Here is a 13626-nt window from a genome sequence, read left to right on the forward strand (position 1 = left end):
AAAGTCTCTTCTGAAATACTGTTTTTCACTTTTCATATGGGCAGTGGTGACAATTTTGGCCACAAGGTCAGGGGTGAGGATAAAAAGGCATTCTTATACATTGCTAAAGGTCTAAGTTGGTAAAACCTTAAGAAAGCAATTAGCAGTTCTTGAAATTGCTTGTAAACATTCTATACACAAGAGAGTCTTGGCAGCATTGTCTATAAATCCCAAAAGTGGAAACAAGGTCAGTGTCCACTAGGAGAGCACTGTACCAAGAGATTCTCATATAATTCTGTATATAATTCCTAAGTAGAGAAGTGTTGTCATTATAACACAGATGTCATGGAGATTCTGGCCTGTTGTGTTACTCAACATGCTAATATCTTTATATCAAGTAACAGTTGCTTAAGTATTTTTTTTAACTGTACTACTTTGCCCATTACTACAGACTGAATGGTGTCTAGCAGCCTACAACCAGCTCTTATTGGTGAGGAACCTACAGGGTGAAGCTGAAAGAGTAGTGATCTAATATCTGTCTAGGTCTCCTAGTACAGACCTTGGGACATGCATGGGTATTTGAGTATAAGACATTTATTTGGAAGTTGATCTCTAGAAACTGAGAGGATTGTGCATGTCAGAAAAGAACAGGTAAATAGCAGTCAATAAAAAGATATAGTATCAAATTAAGGACACTTGTTCAAATAAAAAGATATAGTATCAAATTAAGGACGCTTGTTCATGAGTTCTGCAAAACAGAGGAAAATGTGTTTAAATGTTACTTAGGAGGGGTTGGCACTGTGGCATTAGTAGGTTAAGCCTCTACCTGTGGCGCTGGCATCCCACATTTGTGCTGGTTGATGTCCTGGCTGCTCCTCTTCTGATCCAGCTCTCTGCTAATGGCCTGGGAGGGCAGCGGAGGATGGCCCAAGTGCTTGGGCCCCTGCTCCCACATGGGAGACCTGGAAGAAGCTCCTGGCTCCTGGCTTCAGACAGCCCTGCTCCAGCCATTGGAGCCATCTGGGAGTGAACCAGTGGATGGAAAACCTCTCTCTCTCTCTCTCTCTCTCTCTCTCTCTCTCTATATATATATATATATATATATATATCTTCCTCTCTCCATAACTCTGCCTCTCAAATAAATTAAATCTTTTTTTAAAGTAGTTACTCAGAAACTGGAATGGTTTCACAAGACTTCCATCAGTCATTGGTTAAGAGTTTGAGAGTTTTAATATTTTTTAAGTTCCCTAGCCCTTCTAGTCTACTGCGTACATGAACAGATTGGCTTAGGGGAAAGCATTCCAACTCTACTAATTCATTGACTTCAAGCAAAAAGAGGAGGACAAAGCTAATATCAGCTGCAGGACTGTCCCCAAGGCTGAGAGGGTTAGTAGAAGAGTCTCTGGATCATTTCCTGGTCTGCAGTCTTCTTTCTTCAAGCTAACTCTCCAGTAGGATTCTTCATCATAGCCTGATTTTTGCAGAAAATGAAGTACTTCAGAGCTGTCTCTAGCAAAATTATCTGTATTTACTGCAATCTTGTAGATTAGGTGAAAGTCTAGTTCAGCTAGAAATGCCTGTATTATGAAGCTGTTAAAAAGCATTTTTTACAGATTTATTTTATTTATTTGAAAGGTAGAGTTAAGGGGAGAGAGAGAGAGAAATCTTCTATCTGTTGGTTCACTCTCCAAATAGCTACAATGGCCAGGGCTGGGCCAGACCGAAGCCAGAACCCAGGAGTTTCATACAAGTCTCTCACGTGGGTGCAGGGGCCCAAGCACTTGGACCATCCTCTGCTGTTTTCCCAGACACTTTAGCAGCGAACTGGATTGGAAGCAGAGCAGCCAGGACTCAGAGAGTCATGTGGTATGCTGGTGTTGCAAGCGGCAGCTTAAATCCGCTATGCCACAACACCAGCCTCATTGAAAAAGGTTTTAAAATGTATCAGCCCTATATGAATTATTGGAAATATCTCAAAGATAAAATGAAAAAAAAACACAACACGGAGTAAAGCAATGTAAAGAATATACATTTAAGAGACATATAGTGCCAAAGATTTATATTATGCTTCCATATTTTTAAGTGCCAAGCCAGTTACTAAATTTCCCAGGCATTCTTATATCTGAAAAGACTGTTACATCCAGGGACATATTTGCTGAGTGATCTGGTGACTTTGGGCCAGGCCATTAAGAAACAGTTCATCTTTTCCTTTCATTCCTCCTACAGCCACCCTGGTGAATGGATGCTGAAGTAAACACTGAGATACTAGACTATGGCAGAACTCGGGCCCTGAAGTCCACAGGGAATCTGCCCACTGACCATCAGACGGCCATGTGAGTGCATAAATAAACTTTCATTGTGTGAAACCACTGAGATTTTGGGTTAAGTTACTACAGCAGCTGGTATTACCTTAACTGAACAGTATGTTGCCACTTAAATCTATCTACAGAAAGGAATGAATCCATATATGCTTCTGTATGCCTTGAATGTGGCTGAAGAAATAGGTAAGAAGGTGAAGATGGTGGTTTATTGTAAGGGTGGGCAGTGTTCAGATTCAAATTATGAAGACATGCTTTTCATGGTTTGCCTTTTATACCATATTGTTGGATTGTAACATCTTGCCAAAAAATGAAAGTAAATACTTGAATGGAAATGGAGCAGGGGAGATATTAAAGGTATGAAAGGAATAGAGAATTCTGGAAGAGGTAAGGCGGAAAGCAAGTCAGAGACATAGGTGGTCACTTATAAGTTAGGAGATAATATTGATCCTCTAGTATGAAAGGTAGTGGAAATAGCAATTATATTGCCCAGGAGTAAAAAAAAATGCAAATGAAAAAATACTGAGACAAAATTTTTCATCTATCAGATGGATTAAAACCCACACAAGTTCAATAATATATTGTGTTGTCGAGGCTGTGAGGAAATAAGCACTCTCATATATCAGTGGAAGAGAGGGGAAAAAAATCTAGTGAAATCTGCCAAGCAGATCTTTGACTCATCAAATCCCCTCTGGTAATCTGCCCTAGAGGAAAATCTGCACAGGTCAAAAATGATAGAATCATACAAGGTGTTTATTGTAGTATTGTTGGAGGATTACAAGATTCAAAATAAGATTCCAGTAGTGGCCGGCGCCGCAGCTCACTAGGCTAATCCTCCGTCTTGCGGCGCCGGCACACCGGGTTCTAGTCCCGGTCGGGGCGCCAGATTCTGTCCCGGTTGCCCCTCTTCCAGGCCAGCTCTCTGCTGTGGCCCGGGAGTGCAGTGGAGGATGGCCCAGGTGCTTGGGCCCTGCACCCCATGGGAGACCAGGAGAAGCACCTGGCTCCTGCCTTCGGATCAGCGCGGTGCGCCAGCTGCAGCGCGCTGGCCGCGGCGGCCATTGGAGGGTGAACCAACGGCAAAGGAAGACCTTTCTCTCTGTCTCTCTCTCTCACTGTCCACTCTGCCTGTCAAAAAATTAAAAAAAAAAAAAAAAAAAGATTCCGGTGGTAAGGGACTGGTTGAATAAATTATATGAACTTTCTCTCTCTCTCTCTCTCTCTCTCTCTCTCATACACACTAGCGCGCACGCACACACACACACACACAATAGAGCTCTATGAATGGTATGGAAAGATGTCCAGAATACATGAAAGTGGTGGGAAGAAGGAAACAAAATGACATCAATGTGTTTGTTTTGTTACCTTTTGGAAGAAGAGTGGAAAAATAAGAATATATGTATATTTGTATTTCAATATGTTTTGTAACGAAACTAGAAAGCAACTAATAAAACAGTTACCTGTTGGGAAGAGTTTGCAGGAAATATGAAAATGGTAAAAGTGGGAGTAAGATTTTTTATTTTAAAAATATATAATTGACTGTTTAAAATCTTTTCATTATGTAACAGTTTCCATAATTATCAACACATGGTCCATCTATTTCATCTATAACTCCATACCATACCGCTTCTCTAGATTATATTAAAGTTGATCTCATGTTGTATTTGTCTTTCTGTGTCTGACTTATTTCACTTAACATAATCATTTCCAGTTCCATATGTTTCATGTGACATAGGGGGTAAAACTGCCACCTGCAGTGCAGGCATCCCATATGGGTGCAGGTTCGAGTCCTGGCTGCTCCACTTCCAATCCAGCTCTCTGCTATGGCCTGGGAAAGCAGTAGAAGATGGCCCAAGTTAACATTTTGCCATATTTGTTTTTTAGCATCCTCCCACTGTCTCTAATCCCTCCCCCCCTCTCTCTGTAAATATATATGAATATTCTGCAAAATATTTGTGGAAAATGACCACCATGAATAACCTCATAAGCTTCAAAATTTTTGCACAGAAAATAAACTTGTCTTTTATCTCTGTTTTTCACAAACTTTTGAAGTACCATTATATACTGATGCTTTTTGACTAAATCTATCAAATGATACATGCCAAATGTTTTTTTCTAGTTTTAATAATGTTTCTTTGTTAATTAGTTGGTGTTATGCTATGGGAAAAATTTTTCCTTCTCTCCTTTTAAAAAAACTGAATCAGTATGAACCTAGTGATTTCACACTATTTTAATGCCCTATTGTTCCCAAGGTTAGCCAGTAGAAACCTCCTCAAGCTGGCCTCTTTGTTCCTCTGAATCTCCCCATTGTCATTTGATTATTTTCTTTCTTTCTGCTGTAATGAGATGTTTTGGGCTTTTTTTTTTTTTTTTTTTTTTTTTGACAGGCAGAGTGGACAGTGAGAGAGAGAGACAGAGAAAAAGGTCTTCCTTTTGCCGTTGGTTCACCCTCCAATGGCCACCGTGGCCGGCACGCTGCGGCCAGCGCACTGCGCTGATCCGATGGCAGGAGCCAGGTACTTATCCTGGTCTCCCATGGGGTGCAGGGCCCAAGCGCTTGGGCCATCCTCCACTGCACTCCCTGGCCACAGCAGAGAGCTGGCCTGGAAGAGGGACAACCGGGACAGAATCCGGCACCCCGACTGGGACTAGAACCCGGTGTGCCGGCGCTGCAAGGCAGAGGATTAGCCTAGTGAGCCGCGGCGCTGGCCTTCAGGCTCATCTTAAACATTTCTTGCCTTAGTCCTTCAAATACGCATTTTCTCTAAGGAATCTTAGTTTTGTTTAATGCTTGAAATCATGATCTAAATATTGGGTATGCTTATTGTTCTCAGTTTAGGATTCTTCTTGTCCCACTATTGACTTTTTAATCATGTAAATGTAGTGCTGTTGTAAAAATCTTAATTTAAAAAATTTATACCTGGGGGGCTAGCGCTGTGGCAAACTCTGCCTGCAGTATTGGCATCCCATATTGAATCTGTTTTGAGTCTAGGCTGCTCCACTTTCCATCCAGCTCCCTGCTAATGTGCCTGGGAAAGCAGTGGAAGATGGTCCAAGTCCTTGGGCCCCTGCACCCGCATGGGAGAACCAGAAGAACCCTTAGGTTCCTGGCTTCGGCCTGGCACACCCCAGCCGTTGCGGCCATTTGGGGAGTGAACCAATGGGTGGAAGATCTCTGTCTTTTTCTCTCCGCTCTATATCTCTGCTTTTCAAATAAATAAATCTTTAAAAATATATATACCTGAAATCACATATCGATTATAAAGTCAAACGAATATGAAAATGTAGTATAGTGTCTGAAGAGGCACTCTTTGGAGTTGAATGGCTCTAGGCTCAAGTTTACCACTATCACTTAGAAGTTTTGTAATTCATCTTATTAACCTGTTGATTGGTGACAAATATTTATACCTCATTGGATTGTTGTGAAGATTTTTTAAAATTTATTTATTTATTTGAAAGTCAGAGTTAGAGAGAGAGAGAGAAAGTCTTCCATCCTCTGATTCACTCTCCCAGATGGCTGCAACAGCCAGGACTGGGCTGGACTGAAGCCAGGAACCAGAAGTTTCTGATTCTCCCACATGAGTGCAGGGGACCAATCACTTGGACCATCCTCTGCTACCTTCCCAGGCAATTCAGGCAGCTGGATCAGAAGTGGAGCAGCCAGGAGTCGAACCAGCACCCATGTGGGATGCTGACATAATAGGCATCAGCCTTACGTTCTATGCCACAATGCCAGCCCCTATTGTGAATATTTAATGAGATTAAAAATTAGTTACACATGATATACAGTTACATGTAGTTACTGCTTTATGAATAACTATGTTTATACTTAATGTATTACTGAACCTTATATTTAGGAAGTACTTATTGACTTGAATTATAAGTCTCTTAACTCTATAACTGTGAGATATATTTGTAGTGAAAGATTTTTTACTATTCCCTAAAAGCATGAAAAAAATTAGTCAAAAAAGTCATAGAAATGGGGCCAAAAACAAATTGAAGTTGTGCTTCAGCTCCAGGATGTTGAGTTGATAGAAAGTTGAGTTAACAATTCGTAGATCGGACTTCTTAGCTATATATGGAAATAATTTATTATAACCATTTGTTCTACATAATTCTAGAAATTAACAAATATAGTGTTTTATACTTTGGCACTTTAGAAATGGAAAATTAAAGTGAAAAGCAGGGAAAGTAGCGAAATAATGGATTTAACACTTCAATAAAACTGATTTTATTTATGTATTCTTATTTGGTTGTATTTTCTTAGTCCCCAGTAGTCATGAAATACTGTATTCAAATTATGAAAGTGGCCAATGATGGAGCTACCATCATTATAAATAGTATTCACTCATATTCTCCTGAATCAGTGACATATGAATGTATTAGATTGAAACCAACAAATGGGGAGAGCCAGTGCGGCCGTGACGGTGGATATTCACAGGCCTGGAGAGGACCTTTCCTCAGGGTGACTCTTGTTCATAAACCTTTGCCCGAGATTATTTGAATCAGCAAAAAGAATCAAATCTACATGAAGGGACTGCCAACATGAGCTACTTCTCTTCACATGAGCCATCTTATTCTTTTTTTTATTTTTTTGTTTTTATTTTTTTGACAGGCAGAGTGGACAGTGAGAGAGAGAGACAGAGAGAAAGGTCTTCCTTTTCCGTTGGTTCACCCTCCAATGGCCGCCGCAGCTTCTCCTGGTCTCCCATGCGGGTGCAGGGCCCAAGCACTTGGGCCATTCTCCACTGCCTTCCCGGGCCACAGCAGAGAGCTGGCCTGGAAGGGGGGCAACCGGGACAGAATCCGTTGCCCCGACTGGGACTAGAACCCAGTGTGCCGGCGCCACAGGCAGAGGATTAGCCTAGTGAGCCGCGGCGCTGGCCGAACCATCTTATTCTTAAGGTGGGGGAGAAAGAGAATTTTTGAAATACTGTAGGAATACAGAAAACATAAATAAAAACATTGTGGTGGATAATTGAAAGTCTATCTTCCACAGAGAAGTAGGTAAAACTATAGAAGGAAAAATAAGGAATTGAGGTAACTATCTGTAAATATTATTTATAAACATGTAATGGGAATTTTATGTATATTCTGGTAGTTTTTTAAAAAGTGAAATTAGAAGTAAGCTAAGGTTTTTCTTATATTTACTTTTCATTAAGTAGCATTAAAAAATCATTATTGTATGACACAAACTTGTGGAAGCGTGTGAAATCATTCTCAGAAAACAGTGCAGAATGTTACAGGTTTGTTGCTGCTCTAAACTTTTCAGTGGTTGCTAATGAACATTTCAACTTAGACATATAAAACCCAAATTAAATTGCATTAATTCTCAGTAGTAAAATGCTTGTTAATAGAATGTTCAAGTTTTCAATTTTCATTGCTTTTCAGAATCTAAGAGTAACTGAAATTATTCCTTGAAATGTAAAACAATATGTAGACTTTTATCTTTTGCTACTCACTACCTTATACACGATATCAGCCATGGTGGTAGTTTTTTTTTTTTTTAATGATTTTATTTATTTTCAGAAATTTATTTGTTTATTTGAGAAGTAGAGTTACAGAGAGAGAGAGAGAGATCTTCCATTTGCTGGTTCATCCCCTAAATGACTGCAATGGCTAGAGCTGAGGCAGTCCAAAGCTAGGAGCCAGGAGCTTCTTCCAGGTCTCCCACATGGGTGCAGGGGCCCAAGCACTTGGGCCACCTTCTGCTGCTTTCCCAGGCCAAGGCAGAGAACCGGATGTGAAGAGGAACAGCCAGGACAGGAACCAGCACTCATATGGGATGCCGGCACTGCAGGCAAAGGCTTACACTACTATGCCATAACACCAACCCTGCTAGTAGTTTTAATAGTGATATGTAAGAGGCAGCTTAAAGCACATCACAATTCCACTATTTTCTATTGCATGAATACAATGCAACACTTAGTGCTCAAAGCAGTCCATGCTGTTTTATTTTTTCATGCCATTTGCTCTTCTAGGAAAACCTGATTCTTCTGATCCCCACTTTTACACCCCAGGTCTTAATTAATTGACTTTTACTCTTACTGCAAAATAACATTCATATTACCTCTACTAGAAAGTTTTTACTGACAGCCTGCCACCATCCATACACTTTCTCCCATACCTACTGTGACTATGGAAATGCCCCAAATTTGCGCACTTTTTGCAAGGTGTCCGGTGCATAACAAATCTTCCCAGGCAGGCAAATCAATTAATTCACAGGCTTTTATTGGGGTTCCGCTCGACTTCCCTGGGCTGGGGAAGTCGTGCCTCAGAGATTGGGAGTGCTCCTTTTATAGATTCAGGGCATGGGGGTTAAAGGTTGAGAGGAGTCAGATCCTCATTGGTTGACCTTTAGGCACCTGCAAGGACCTTGACAAGGACTTTTCTTCCCTGGAAGTACAGGTAGGAACTCTTCATTCCCGGAAGTGTAGGCCTTCCCTCCTTGTGGATTCCAAAGCTACCACTTATCATAGCACCTTGAACTTCCTTATTTCCTGAATCTAATCCATTCCTTCAAGTAAACTGAATAATAATATTTTTATAATAGCCTGTATTGCTTTATCTTAGATGGAAGAAAGTGCAACCTATATAATTTGCTTAGGTTATTTGTAATACATAAAGCCTTCAAAAACTAACTTCTAGAGTGAGCATTTGGCTTAGCGGTTAAGATGCTGGTTAAAATTCCTGTATCCAGGATCAGTGCTGTGGTGTAGTAGGTAAAGCCACCATCTGCAGCAACAGCCTCCTATATGGGCATTATTTTGAGTCCTAGTTGTTCTACTTCCATCCAACTTCATGATAATGTGCCCAGGAAAGCAGTGGAGGATAGCCCAAGTCCATGGGCCCCACACCCATGTGGGAGACCCAGAAAAAGTTCCTGGCTTCTGGATTCAGATCAGCCCAGCTCTGGCCATTCTCTCTCTATCTCCTTCTATAGATCTGCCTTTCAAATAAATAAATAAATCTTTAAAAAAAAAAAAAAACTTACCTGTATCCCATATAGGAGTCACTCACTTTAATTCTCGGCTCTAGCTCTTCATTCCAGCCTGCTGCTAATGCAGATTCTGGAGGATGCATTCCTGCCACTCACTGAGAGATCTGGATTGAGTTCCTGGCCTCCCAGCCACTGCAGACATTTGAGGAGTGAACAAGGGGATGGGAGCATGCTCTTTCTTTTTCTCTCATTCTTTCTTTCTGCCTCTCAAATGGGTAAATTTAAAAAAAAATTAACTTTTAACCCATTAATGGAAATATTTGAACGTAGTATAAAATTATGAATACACAGTATCTGATGTGAACCCTTTATCCTATTATTGCAAAGAGGAGCAATAAAATGTAAATAAACATGAAATAATACATTAAATATGAATAATGTGAAGCACTTTTGAAATATAGGAATAAGAGCCTCTAATAACCTGTTCATTTGTTAAACCGTCAGGAACCATGGCAATATTATCCAAATCAGCTTTGGAATTCAACCAAAGGACAACAACAATCTGCGGGTTAGTTATTCAAGAAAAATGCTGAATCTCAATAGGAACAACAAGGTTTGTGGTGTTTTAACTTGCCTTACTTTCCTATTCATTTCCTAAGCTCCATAGTAACCTTGAAATAATAGCCTTTAATTGCCTTATAATAGCTGTGAAAACCAGCAGCCCAGCAGCTAGTGGAAAAGGCAAAATGAGGATAGAGCTTCCAAGAAGCCCCATCCCCAGAGAGCTGTTGCTTTTTAAATTGACTGACAACTCCCTGGAAAAGCAGTGTTTACAAGGCATGTCTTTGACCTGACTCAGTGCACACTCTGTGAGAAAAACCTCACTGCTGGTCCTATTTTTGAAAACAATTAGATGCAATTGTTTAACATTATAACTGCCCAAGACAGTGATTTTAGTTGAGGCCAAAAAAGGCTGACCAAAAAATGTAAAGTGAAAATATGGGAAATGAGATAACTGTAGTGGGCTTTGAAAATCTTCTAAATGTTCCCAGAGATCTAGAAGACCAGCACTTATGCAGGCGTTTTGCAGATGGAGAAAATGAGCAGCCATAGAACTCTCACCTCTGTTTGGACTTGATGGAGTGTGCAAACAGGAAGTGGTTGCTAAGGCAGAGCTGTTTACTCTGTAGTGATGAAAGCATGTGCCAGCACATACACAGAGTTTAATAGGGTAATAAGTAGTTTAAGAAATTTAAGAAAATTTTTGTCTAATAATTAGCTATATACTAACAAAATTAGCAGAGATTTAAGTGGTTAACATACAAAGAATATTCCAAGAAGGTTGGCTAAAATAAACAGCAGCAACAACAAGCCCTGTTGAGTGGATATAGAATGTAATTCTTAGAGTTGCTACATTATAATATTCATAATGTGGGTTTTTCAACAAAAAATATAAAAGGAAAACAGTAAATATAAGAAGAAATAGCACATAAATATAGAGATAAAAAAAGCAGTCCTCAGAAACTCTTGTTAGGAAGCCCAGGTGTTATATTTACTAGACAAAGGCTTAAATTAACTGTCTTAAATATCTTCAGAGAACTAAAAAATCCATGTCCAAAACTTACAGAAAAGTATGAGAACAATGTGTTACCCAATATAGAATATCAATTTTAAGAATAGCTACTATAAAAAGGAATGAAAGAGAAATTGTGTTTAAAAGTATAATAATTGAAATTAAAATTTCATTTTGGCGGTTGTCCCATACATGTAGCAGCTGCCTTGGGCTGCAGGTGAAGATGGTGGTTTCCACAGGAGTTAAAATTCCTCGTAGTTTTTGCTTGTTGGAAGAACTCAAAGAAGGACAAAAAGGAGTAGGTGATGGTACAGTTAGCTAGGGCCTTGAAGATGATGAAGATATGACACTTACAAAGTGGACAGGCATGATTATTGGGCTCCCAAGGACAAATTATAGAATAGAACATATAGCCTGAAAGTAGAATGTGGCCCTAAATACCCAGAAGCTCCTCCATCAGATTTGTAACAAAAATTAATAAGAATGGGATAAATAATACCAGTGGAATGATGGCTGCACAGAGCATACTAGTAGTAGCAAAATGGCAAAATTCATGTAGCATTCAAGTTATACTTCAAGAGCTAAGACGTCCAGTGGCGTCCAAAGCAAACATGAAGCTTCTACAGCCACCAGAAGAACAAACATAGAACAGTTAAGGGAGCTCAGACTTCCTTTAAATCAACAACCTTCTACTCATATCAGTGTCTTGACTAAACATCACAATGCAAAATATCCACACATTCAGTAAAGAATTCCAGCTGGGATACGTGACCTGGACATTTGTAATATATTTAATATATGTAATGTATGTATGTTTTCAGGTAACGGGAGGAAGAATGTAGCACAATTTTTCTTTCTCTTGTTGAGACACTGTCATTTAAACATTAACCTGGAGTGCTCCAACTAGGATTCAGGTTTTCAAGATGCAAGCATGGCGAGACATGTGAGATGGCAGTGGAAACGTACTTTTCTGAAAAGTAAAAATCCCAAGAAGGACAAACAGAATTGGCATGCTTTAGCCATCTTGCTTAGTGAAAGAGCTGCAGTTGACATTATTTAAAATAGCAGGTACAATGAATATTGTCACAAATTGTGTTAAATTTTAAAGTGGTGTGGGTGCTGACTAGTAGTATAAAAATATTTTCAGGATTATTTTGATACCTTTATTTATAATAAAAAAAGTTTGGGGGGGATCGATGAATTTCTGTTAAAAGCGGTTCCCATGTGTTGCATGTAACAGACATGGTAAATATTTGTTCACATTCTTTGTTTAACAAACCGTGCATTTAAGTTTAAGTGAAGTCAACAAAAAGGGTAAAAGGTATATAGATACGTGATTTTGAGATTAAAGTTAGTCCTAAAATGTAAATAAAATGTGGAAAGTGTCCACAAGAAAAAAGTATTCATTTATTTGGAGGATCTCAATCTCATATCTGAGCTGGAAGAAAAGTGAATTATTGAATGTAAGAATAGATAAACTAAGGTTCTCCAGTCTGGGGGTAAGAAAGACTAAGATTGAAGAAAAATGAACAGAACCTTAGAGATCTATGTGATGCTATCAAGCATACCAACATATGTATGAGAAGAGGTCTAGAAGGAGAGGACTGATGGGGCTAATAGGATATTTAAATAATAGTAATAGAAAAAATTTCAGATTTGATTAAAAATAATCTTTATACATCTTATACATCCAATAAGTTCAGTAAACCCCAAAAAGGATGAAAACAAAGACATTCCCACTTAGATGTCCTAGTCAGACTATAAAAAGATATAATCTCAAAAGCAAAATATAAAAATAGCCATCTTGTGCAAGGGCCCCAGAGTCAAATTAGCAGCTAAGTTTTCATCAGAAAGAACAGTTAAGGCACCACTTGGGATATCTGTATCCCAAATTGGAGCGCCTGATTTGAGCCCTGGCTCCTCTGCTTTATATCCATCCAGCTTCCTGCTAATGCACACCTTGGGAGGCAGCAGATGATGCCTCAAGTCCTTAGGTCCTTATCACCAACATGGGAGATAGGAATTCAATTCCAGATTCCTGGCCCAACTATGATTACTAAGGACATTCAGGAAGTGAGACTAATTGATAGAAATCTCTATTTCTCTCTGTTATCTCTTTGTCTTTCAAGTAAAAATGAAAAATAATTCTTAAAATAAAAGTATAGTAAATTATACTTAATTATATAATTATAAAAATTTGTTAATGAGCTTTTAATGTAAGGAGATGTAATTTGTATGACAGTAATACTACAGAGGAATTATTGGAGGAAAATTTGTGTGTACAGTTGAAATTCAGTTTTTATGCAGGTTAGATTGTTTTGAATAAAGATATTAATTGGAATCCCCAGAGCAAGCACTAAGAAAACAACCTTGAAAAAACTATGGTGAATGGGGCCAGTGCCATGGCATAGAGGATAAAGCCACCGCCTGTGGTCCCGGCTGCTCCACTTCAATCCAGATCTCTGCTATGGCCTGGGAAAGCAGTAGGAGATGGCCCAAGTCCTTGGGCCCCTGCATCCGCATGGGAGACCCAGAAGAAGCTCCTGGCTCATGGCTTCAGATCAGCACAGCTCCGGCCGACTGGGGAATGAACTAGCAGATGGAAGACCTCTCTCTTGCTTGCTCGCTCGCTCGCTCTCTCTGCCTCTCCTTCTCTCTCTGACTTTCAAATAAATAAATAAATCTTAAAAAAAAAAAAAAAAGAAAAAACTATGGTGAAGGAAGCAACAACAAAAATTTTAAATGATGGACTAAAAAAAAAACCTATTCAACCTGAAAGAACACAGTAATAAAAAAATATAATAGGGGCTGGTGCT

General features: G+C 39.4%; 1 pseudogene; it reads left to right on the forward strand.

Annotated features, from left to right (window-relative positions):
- The window catches only part of LOC127491334 (ubiquitin-conjugating enzyme E2 variant 2 pseudogene), a 173530-nt pseudogene extending 160505 nt beyond the window's left edge, over positions 1-13025 (forward strand).
- Positions 13026-13626: the final 601 nt, after the last annotated feature.

Source organism: Oryctolagus cuniculus, chromosome 18 (genome assembly GCF_964237555.1).
Source record: "Oryctolagus cuniculus chromosome 18, mOryCun1.1, whole genome shotgun sequence".
NCBI classification, from domain to species: Eukaryota; Metazoa; Chordata; class Mammalia; order Lagomorpha; family Leporidae; genus Oryctolagus; species Oryctolagus cuniculus.